Source organism: Haliotis rufescens, unplaced genomic scaffold (assembly GCF_023055435.1).
Source record: "Haliotis rufescens isolate VD_foot unplaced genomic scaffold, xgHalRufe1.0.p SCAF_81, whole genome shotgun sequence".
Taxonomy (NCBI): Eukaryota; Metazoa; Mollusca; class Gastropoda; order Lepetellida; family Haliotidae; genus Haliotis; species Haliotis rufescens.
In genome coordinates this window covers 845,817-855,662 of record NW_025964374.1, presented here as the reverse complement: position 1 = coordinate 855,662, position 9,846 = coordinate 845,817, and the positions used below count along the sequence as shown (strand labels likewise).

The 9,846-nt window shown below is 40.5% G+C and overlaps 1 protein-coding gene across 1 annotated transcript in view; it reads left to right on the top strand.

Moving 5' to 3' along the window:
• Nucleotides 1–9,846, top strand: part of LOC124142069 (anaphase-promoting complex subunit 4-like) — a 183,436-nt gene that overhangs the window by 104,612 nt on the left and 68,978 nt on the right. The window lies entirely within an intron of this gene.

Below are 9,846 nucleotides of genomic sequence, written 5' to 3'. Positions count from 1 at the left end.
CAATGCACAAAATACATTGACTGGCGTTCGCCTTGGCTGCTGTCCAACAAACGTAGGTCTTGGCTGTATCGTTTGTAGCAAAGTTATTGTGTCTTGAGCACACTTGCGACTTTGTTCAGAAAATGCAAATTAGGTCATTGAAAACCACTTTTAATATCAGCAGGATTGGGCTTGTGTGGAATTGAGTTTGACAAGAAAAAGAAACAATTCACAAAATATATAAAAAAAGAAGTTGTTTGTAGTGATATGATAATGTATTGGCATGAATAATTTATATGAATTGAAATGCCAAATGATTTTTGATGCAATATTTTTAATGACCCATGGCCAATGACTGGAAGCAGTGTCTACGTATGTATGTTGGGGGAACAGCTAACAAGTGATTGTTAGGTTGCAGTGACAGACTGGCCTGTCAACATGCTTGACTAAAGCAACACACGTGTTTGATAGAAAAAAAGTATTCAGGTGTCCCTCTGGTAAATTGTCATTCCAACTGCAGTGTTATTTTTCAGGGGTAAATACAATGAGCTGAGTGTATCTAGTTGAAAAGTCACTACAGGCCATTTTATGTAACAGTGCCACACTTCACTTGCCTCTGACGGGCAGGCCGGTGTGGTGTTGGTGCTATTTCAGCTATGTGATGGCAGCCTGTGAATAATGGAGTCTGGTCTAGACAATCCAGTGATTGATAATGTGTGCAACGATCAATGTCATCGGGGTACAATGACATGCAATCAACAAATCACCGAGTTTGACCACATTAGTGGGTGATTGAGTGACTGGGCGATGGGTATGTGGATTGGTGAGTGAGTGAGTGGATGGGTGGGTATGTGGATTGGTAAGTGAGTGAGTGAGTGGATGGGTGGGTGGGTATGTGGATTGGTAAGTGAGTGAGTGAGTGGATGGGTGGGTGGGTATGTGGATTGGTGAGTGAGTGGGTGGTTGGATGAGCGAGTGATGAGTGGGTGAATGCGTGCATGAGTGAGTGAATGGATGGATGGGTGAGTGAGTGAGTGAGTGGGTGGATGGGAGGATGGATGGGGGGTGCATGAGTAAGTGAGTAAATGGATGGATGAATGATGGGTAGATGGATGGATGGGTGGATGGATGGATGGATGGATGGATGAGTGGGTGAGAGAGCGAGCGATCAGGGAAGTATGGTGTTGTTTAGAACAAGTTTGCCCTCCATCGTGAAACATGCAACATACATGAGTGAGTCATGGACCAACTAAGCAATGGTTGATAGCATGAGCGCCGATTAATGCCATCATGGTACAAGGACACACCATCACCCAGGTCACACACACTGACCACCCAATCACCTCAGGACTTCTCCTGGAATGACATGGTCACTTGGAAAGAAAACAAGAACAGAACGACAATAACACCTCATTACTTAATCATGTAATTTCTATGAAAATATAATACAGTTAGCTACGGGTATCCTTAATTCAAAGGGACCACTAATTTTAGGTCGTTATAACTGTAGTTCATTATAAGCATATATACAGGATATATACAGAAAATGCCCATGACCAGAATCAGTATGTTATGTCCGTCAGTTTGTTATAAGCATGTTCGTCATAAATGTAGTTTACTGTATCAATATATAAGATAGGCTTTGTTGGGTGACCGAAGCAGTCTTTATCTAAAACATGGCCACATTTCTTTACTTTTTTTCCTGAGCGGGACATTAGGATGTAAGTACAAGGGATAGACTAGACTGTATTCTGTCTCACAGTCTCCAAATATTATTATTTTCTCTTCTGCCCAGCACCGCCTCCGTGGTCTTGTGGTAGAGCGTCCGCCCGGAGAGCGGAAGGTCCAGGGTTCGATCCCGGGCCACGTCATACAAAAAGACGTTAAAAGATTGTACTTGTTGTTACCCTGTCTGGCGCTCGGCATTAAGGGGCTAAAACAAGGACTGGTCGGCTCGGAGTCAGTATACTGTGTCTGAGTGGGGTATTCATGTTAAACTGCGGCATGGTATCTCAGTGAGCTAGCACTATAAATCGGCATCAGTCCGGACTAGTACAAGCAGCCACACACACACATACACGTGCATGCACGTCGCTATATAAGTGCAATAATCTTGGACGCGACGTTAAACCCAATTTCACCTCACCTCTTCTGCCCAGCCCTTACTTTAATGCTGTAGCCCTAAATGAAGCAAGTCTAGATTTTCTTGAGGTTCCGAAACTCTCATCTTCCTTTCAATTTAAATGTTGTTGATTATTTCTATCAAAATCATATCTATTCAGAGACTAAGCTTTAGTCTCATCTTGATAGGAATTGCTGGATTATTTTCGTCCCTGTGTTGTGTGTGAGGGCTGCTCTTGTAATGGACTCTGCACCTGTCGAGTTTGGTGTTTGTTTCATAAAAGATAGCTTCGATAGAAAGACGAAACTTGCTTGTGGAGGTGAAATGCGAGGCTGATGTACCTCAAACACCACCCAGGTTTGATGGATGGGAATGTTTCGGATGAAATTACAATTTTTTGAAGAAAGAATTTGAAATCTGCATGTTTTATCGGAGGAAATGTATGAGGTGCAAGGAGATGTTGCGGACACATATATTGGTTCATTAACATGTATTCCACTCCGATGTCGCAGTCAGGGGTTTCTTGTATATCTTTTTTATCCTCTGCATTCCATTTGTCATTTCACAGTGAGAACTCTTCCTTTTTCTTTTCCTCCTGCTTTGAAAACCTACTTCTTTTCAAATTTAAATTCTGGGACAGAATATTTCCATAGTAGTTGTTGGCTTTGATGGCTGCTCTTGCAATCTTTGTTGATGGCAGCAGTAGTAACGTTATTCACTCACTCACTCACTCACTCACTCACTCACTCACTCACTCACTCACTCACTCACTCACTCACTCACTCACTCACTCACTCACTCACTCACTGTAACACAAACCAACAACTAACTGAGCTTACAAAGGAGGAATGTGTTCAAGAGTTGGAAAATATCACCCAAGCCACTCTCACTCACTCACTCAAGCAACTCTCACTCATTCATTCAAGCAACTCTCACTCACTCACTCTTTCACTCGCTCACTCACTCACTCACTCACTCACTCACTCACTCACTCACTCACTCACTCACTCACATTGCAGACCGCACTGTAACACAAACCAACAACTAATTGAGCTTACAAAGGAGGAATGTGGTCAAGAGTTCGAAAATATCACCCAAGCCTCTCTCACTCACTCACTCAAGCAACTCTCACTCACTCACTCACTCACTCACTCACTCATTCAAACAACATTGTTCTCAATGTCACCAAGGGGAGTGAGTTAGTGAGTGAGCAACCACAGGCTTTGAGCTCAAGTTCTAGCAAATTCTGTCACCTAAGATCATTTTGCCACTAAGCCGTACATGATTCAAGGGTAACTCTATTGAGTAAGTACAACCTCAGTCCATTCACTTCAAAATACCGTCTACCGTTTTCTCCAAGGTAAACAAACATCCCCATACAGGTGAGTTGCCACAACAACTACCACCACCTGCCAGGTAAACACAACCCTCCACACCTGAAGCTTCAATACAGGTGATAATTGTTAATTACCCACTGAATCCCATGACAACCTAAACAGTTAAGAAAGCACAAACAACTATTGATGTTGGCCGAAATACCACCACCATTGTCTTATAGATGCACAGGGTGGGTAGTTGTTTACCCTGTAGACAAGGTCCAGAAACAGACAACTTGTTTCCTTACTGTTTTAGGGGGAGCACAAAGCCAGTTAAGTCACACCATTAAATATCTTTTTCACAAATCTTATTGGTCAATATGTAACAGGACAGAAAACAAATATAATAAAATTTGTTTAATTTTCAAAAACAGTTTTTAACACAAATGTACATTTTCAATTACACACAATTTGAAAAATATTTTTTTTTTTATATTCTAGCTAAATTAATGGTAGGTTTCTGTACAACCAACCACCCACTCTCCTTACTGTTTTTTAGGGGGAGCACAAAGCCATTTTAAGTCACACCATTAAATTTCTTTTTCACAAATTTTATTGATCAATATGTAACAGGACAGTAAACAAATATAATAAAATTTGTTTAATTTTCAAAAACAGTTTTTAGACCAAGGTACAACTTCAATTGCACACAACTTGAAAAATATCATTTTTTTTATATTCTAGCTAAATTAATGGTAGGTTTCTGTACAACCAACCACCCACTCCCCCCCCCCCCCCAAAAAAAAAATATGTGTTAGCCCCAGCTTGGAATTTTATGTATTTTCAAAGATTGATTAGCTGAGTTGGTTTGTTTGATGGTTGTGGCAACTTACTATCGTGCCATAACAATTGTAACAAGAAACTGTTCATTCATTATGTAATCCTCGTCATCAAACTTCTAGACACCAAACAAAGGCTAATGGGACATTTAACAAAACATGTCAGTCACCAGCGGGCACACCCAGTCGGATCTAATGCATTGTTTCCAGTAATTACTGTTGCAGAATACTTGTGTGTCAGACAGGACAGACAGGGTAAGGGTGTGATCCAGATTACTGTACACATTTCACAATTGTCAAAAACACGTTCTTAATGTCTCCTAGGGGAATACCATTTGAGTAAGTCTTGTACAAGTCCCTAAAGCAATAGCTATTAGTTTAAATCATAACTTCTAGATTATATTAGTAATAAGAACAAATTGTCCCTAAAAGAGACTGGCGTCTGCTTATCAAGACATGCCTATTATTAGGATAGAATCACTATCCACCTATGGACTTACCATTCAGTACCACCTTTTGTGTGTGTGTGTGTGTGTGTGTGTGTGTGTGTGTGTGTGTGTGTGTGTGTGTGTGTGTGTGTGTGTGTGTGTGTGAGTTGCTCACTCACTCACTCACTCACTCACTCAACATTGTTCTCAATGTCACAACCTTGTGTGTGTGTGTGTGTGAGAGAGTTGCTCACTCACTCATTCACTCACTCACTCACTCACTCACTCACTCACTCACTCACTCACTCACATTGCAGACTGCATTGTAACACAAACCAACAACTAATTGAGCTTACAAAGGAGGAATGTGTTCAAGAGTTGGAAAATATTGTTCTTTCACCTCGCCGTGGCAAAGAACAACTTTGGTTGGTTTTAATTAGGAAAGTGTTAAGTTCCCCTAAGACAGGTGAAAATCTTGAAAAGCTGTTTACTGAGGCAGTGCACAGATAATCCATCACCATCAAGTCCCCTCTGTAGATCTACTGATTGTGTTTGTCTGTCCAGCCTTACTTGGTATTCACAGAGCTTTGTATGTTGCAATATGATTCTCCACAACCAGACCCCCATGGCAAGAGCTGACTTTTATATCCCAAATTCTAATAAAATTTCAGTCTGTCTGTTGACACTAAACTGTTGGAGGTCCGAATTGCACCATAAACCATATCCCCCACGGACCTACTGCTGGTCGGTTTATTGGAGGTGTAAATCCCGGGAAGGTGTGGAGACTCCCCCTACGGACATCCATACAAGGTTTCAGGTGGACACTGTAGCATTCTGGGATTTCACCTTCATCTCGGGGCTATAAAACAGGAATCTGTCCCAGGTATCCGTTTTTCTTGACCGGCTATTGTAACCATTTCTGAGCTAATCAGGCTGATTTATTTGGATGTCGTGTTGAACATTTATGGTCAAATAAATGAAACTGGTCTTGTTCAGTTGATTTACTGTATTGTTGGCCTTTGATTTTGTAATTTGAGGTTTATTGTAGGTTCCATGTGGCTACGTTTAGCGTGTCTAAGAGAGCTCTGTAATAGTTAATTGATGGTCAGGTGAAATCTTACTTTGATGATCAGGTGCGTTCAGGTCTGCTGCAGTCTGCTTGGAAATAATAATGAACTATCTGAATGGGAATTTGTGATTTATATGAACTGATTTGTCGCAAGCTGTTGATAAAGTTTAGACAGATGTTTAAGGATGTCTAAGATTTGATATAGTGTTTCCTGTTCCTGTGAATGATTTAGTATTACTTAACTTTCAAGTTTTAAGTGGTTGTTCTTTGGTTTGATGGGGCTATGGAATAGCCTAGTGGTTAAAGTGTTCGCTCGTCACGCCAAAGACCCGGGTTTGAATACCAACATGGGTACAATGTGTAAAGTCCATTTCTGGTGTCCCCTGCCGAGATATTGCTAAAACCACACTCACTCACTCTGGTGACTGGTGATAAATGTCAACAAGCTGACACCATGAAATAAGTGAATTACTGTTCTAAGTGACGTTAAACTCCACTCACTCACTCACTCGTTCACTCAACCAAACACCCACCCACCCACTCACTCACTCACTCACTCACTCACTCACTCACTCACTCTCACTTTTCTGTTTGAGGGGGCTGTGGAGTAGCCTTGTAGTAAAAGTGTTTGCTCATCTTGCCAAAGGCCTGGGTCACATCATACTATAATACATTTTCGATGGTACTTGTTGTTACCCTATCTGGCCTAATTGTGTATCATTGTAACTGACGATGTGGAACATTGCTCATAATCTCAATCGCTGGTTAGTATTCAGGGACCTTTGAAGATCCGGGGTAGAATAGGTCTTCAGCAACCCATGCTTGCCGTAAGAGGCGACTATGCTTGTAAGACGGGATTGGGTGGTCAGGCTCTCCAACTTGGTTGATACATGTCATCGTATTCCAATTGCATAGATCCATGCTCATAATGTCAGTCATTGGATTGTCTGGTCCAGAATCAATTATTTACAGACTGCTGTCATATTGCTGGAATATTGCTAAGTGCGGTGCTAAACAACAAACAAACAAAACATGAAGTGAAATTAGCAGGTACTAGGGGCACAAGAAACTTAAATTTTTATTTTGTTGGCTAAAAAATATGAGCAAACAGAAATGGGATGTTTGGATAGAATGGAAAAGTGGCAGCATTATGTTTTTGGTAGAGCAGTTGTGTCTTTCAATCAACAACATCATTTATTTTAGCAGTTGTTTCATTTTTCCTATACAGATGATTAGTATAACTGTCACCAGTCTGACAGCTCAGCTGAATCTTTTAAGAAAGCTTACATCTGACTGGCTCAAAAACATTATTTATTTTAGCAGTTGTTTCATTTTTCCTATACAGATGATTAGTATAACTGTCACCAGTCTGACAGCTCAGCTGAATCTTTTAAGAAAGCTTACATCTGACTGGCTCAAAAACATTATTTATTTTAGTAATTGTTTCATTTTTGTCTGCAACAAACATTGGTATTACTCACCAGTTTGATAGTGAAGCTGAATCGTTTTGAAAGATGAAATTTGATTGGCTCTAAACCTTTGATTGCTTTATTTGATTGGGTGACCTGGGCTGACCTCTAATGGAGATATTCATGAGAGAGGTGGTATCAAATCAAAATATTTGATATTAATAAGATTTTTAGCCCATTTTTAATACTCATTACTCAAAAGATATACATGGTCACTGAAGTGAGTGAGTGAGTATGGTTTTACGCCGCTTTTAGCATTATTCTAGCAATATCACGGCTGGGGACACCAGAAATGGGCTTCACATGTCGGAAATCGAACCCGGGTCTTCGGCTTTACGAGCGAATGCTTTAACCGACCACCCCTATTTACGTTGTCTCCGTAATACATACATCTCTTACACTGATGGGATGCCAGGTTAGAATTCCTCCAAAGCAAACCTATGCTGGTCATATTTAGGGGCAGCATGGATTGGGTGGTCAGACTTGGTGACATCGTGCTGCATCGACATGGATCGTTACTCACAATATTGATCACTGGATTGTCTGGCCCAGACTCGATAATTTAGAGGCCGATGTTATTTGGTTGGAATATTGCTGAGTGTGGCGTTAAACAACAAACAAATAAACATCTCTTAATGGAATGTGTCATCGTAAGGAAAGTGACATAACCAAAGACTTGAAATGGCATTCATTTGAACAAACTCACACATGAAAAGTGCATGTATCATTTTTCACTGCTATCAAATATCCTATGTTTAAACTTTTGCCAGTTTAACTTGCTTTGTCTTCTTAGCAGGTGTGAAGATAAGAAATGGTATTTATCCAACATATTACAGTGTGTGAATGGACGTCTGCCTCGAGTGAATGAAGGCGTCACGAGATGGTATCAGGTAACGCAGCACGCTTACCGCCATTGTTCGACAGCATTGTTTATCAGTTTATTGCGTTCCAACAACTCATAAATCTGAGGCCGACATATGTATGTCAAAGTGACCATCTAATATTTGTTTTGAAGGAAGCGATAGATCGGGGTTTGGGGACCGGATCTTTCGGGTAGCTTTGATTACTGGCAACAGCTGTACGGAAGTATAATTGATGACAAGACAATTTGCATGAAGAGACAATAAGCAGTGTTTTGTGCTGTCTTTGTGTTTATTGCCATGCTGGAGGTGTGTTTCAGAGTAGTTAAGTGGTCATCATGCTTATGTGGTCAAGTTTTTAACATGGTTATAGATACCCTGACCGAAAGTCAAGTGAGTTTATGTCATGGCCAATTTGTTGTCTGTCATCTGTCCTCCATTGTACACGTCTCCTCCTCAGATACTGTGGGAACAATGGCACTATTTGTGAGATATTACATTAATTCAGTGGCCAGATAAATGAACCTTTCCAGATATACTTGGTCCGAGGTGGTTAGGAGATATGGTTTGAATTATTTGGTTCCAATCTGTCATTGGTTTATGATCATAATGGGAAGATAGTTCCTCCTTTTGTGTCACTCTTTGTTCTGATGACTGGTCATTGAATAAATTTTAACCTCCGTGCATCCTCATTTGCATTCCTACTCTCGTGGATAGAGCAGCTGTCGGAGAGAGTAAAGTCAGTGGCTTCATCCCCTGGCTGTGTCATACCAGTGTTTCTGTTCTCCGGTATGTTATATAAACCGGTAAAATATGACTGGCACCGGTAAATTTGAGGGCTGATGGACCCTGTGTCTGGTAGAAATTTCCAATGAAAAATGCATACCGTATTCGACGTAATAAGCGCCCCGCTCGAATAAGCGCCCACGGCAATATTTGCTGATATGTTGGCTAGTGAACAAGCCCAATTATCACCCCTTCCGATTGATCAATGTACACAAGACTTATTTATTCAGTATAATACGCAAACGTGTGTTATATGCACCCTTATTTATAGGCAATTAAATTCTGGAAAAATATATCTGTCGTACATAAACATTTCAGGCTGTCAGCATAAACCAAGAAATTTATCTTTCAACTATGTGTTTTTTTTCACCAAAATAATATTTTAATAAGAGCCTCCTATTCCTAATTTTGAGAGCGCCCTGGGCGCTTTCTAGGTCGAATACGGTATTGTATGCTGTGAATCGCTGTAAACTTTAAATTATGTAGTTTGAAAAGCTGGCGTGTCAATTTTCTGTAACTTTCTGGTATAAAAACTCAGAAAGTAAATGAATCTTTGAAACCTGTTCACAAAATATGAATGTTTGTCAAATTTTAGTGTGACATCAACTACTCTGTCTTGCCATCATGACACAGGCACCAAAATTCTGAATGACAACGGACCGTTCTGACAGGTGTACAGCACTTCACATGAACCCAGTGTTGACTAGTTGGATGTGTGCACTGCCAAGTTGGCAGCTTTGATGATGTCACCCCTTTCTTTATAACATGACAAATCACTATCAATATGGCTGTTATACAAAAGTAATCTTAGAACTTTTATTACCCATCATTGGATCGGTAAATTTTAGTCAAGACCGATACTTTCCTTTGCTACCAGCCTACATGACCAGCAGATAACCATGTCAACAGAAACGCTGCATGCCGAAAGAGTGAGTGAGTGAGTATGGTTTTACGCCGCTTTTAGCAATATTCCAGCAA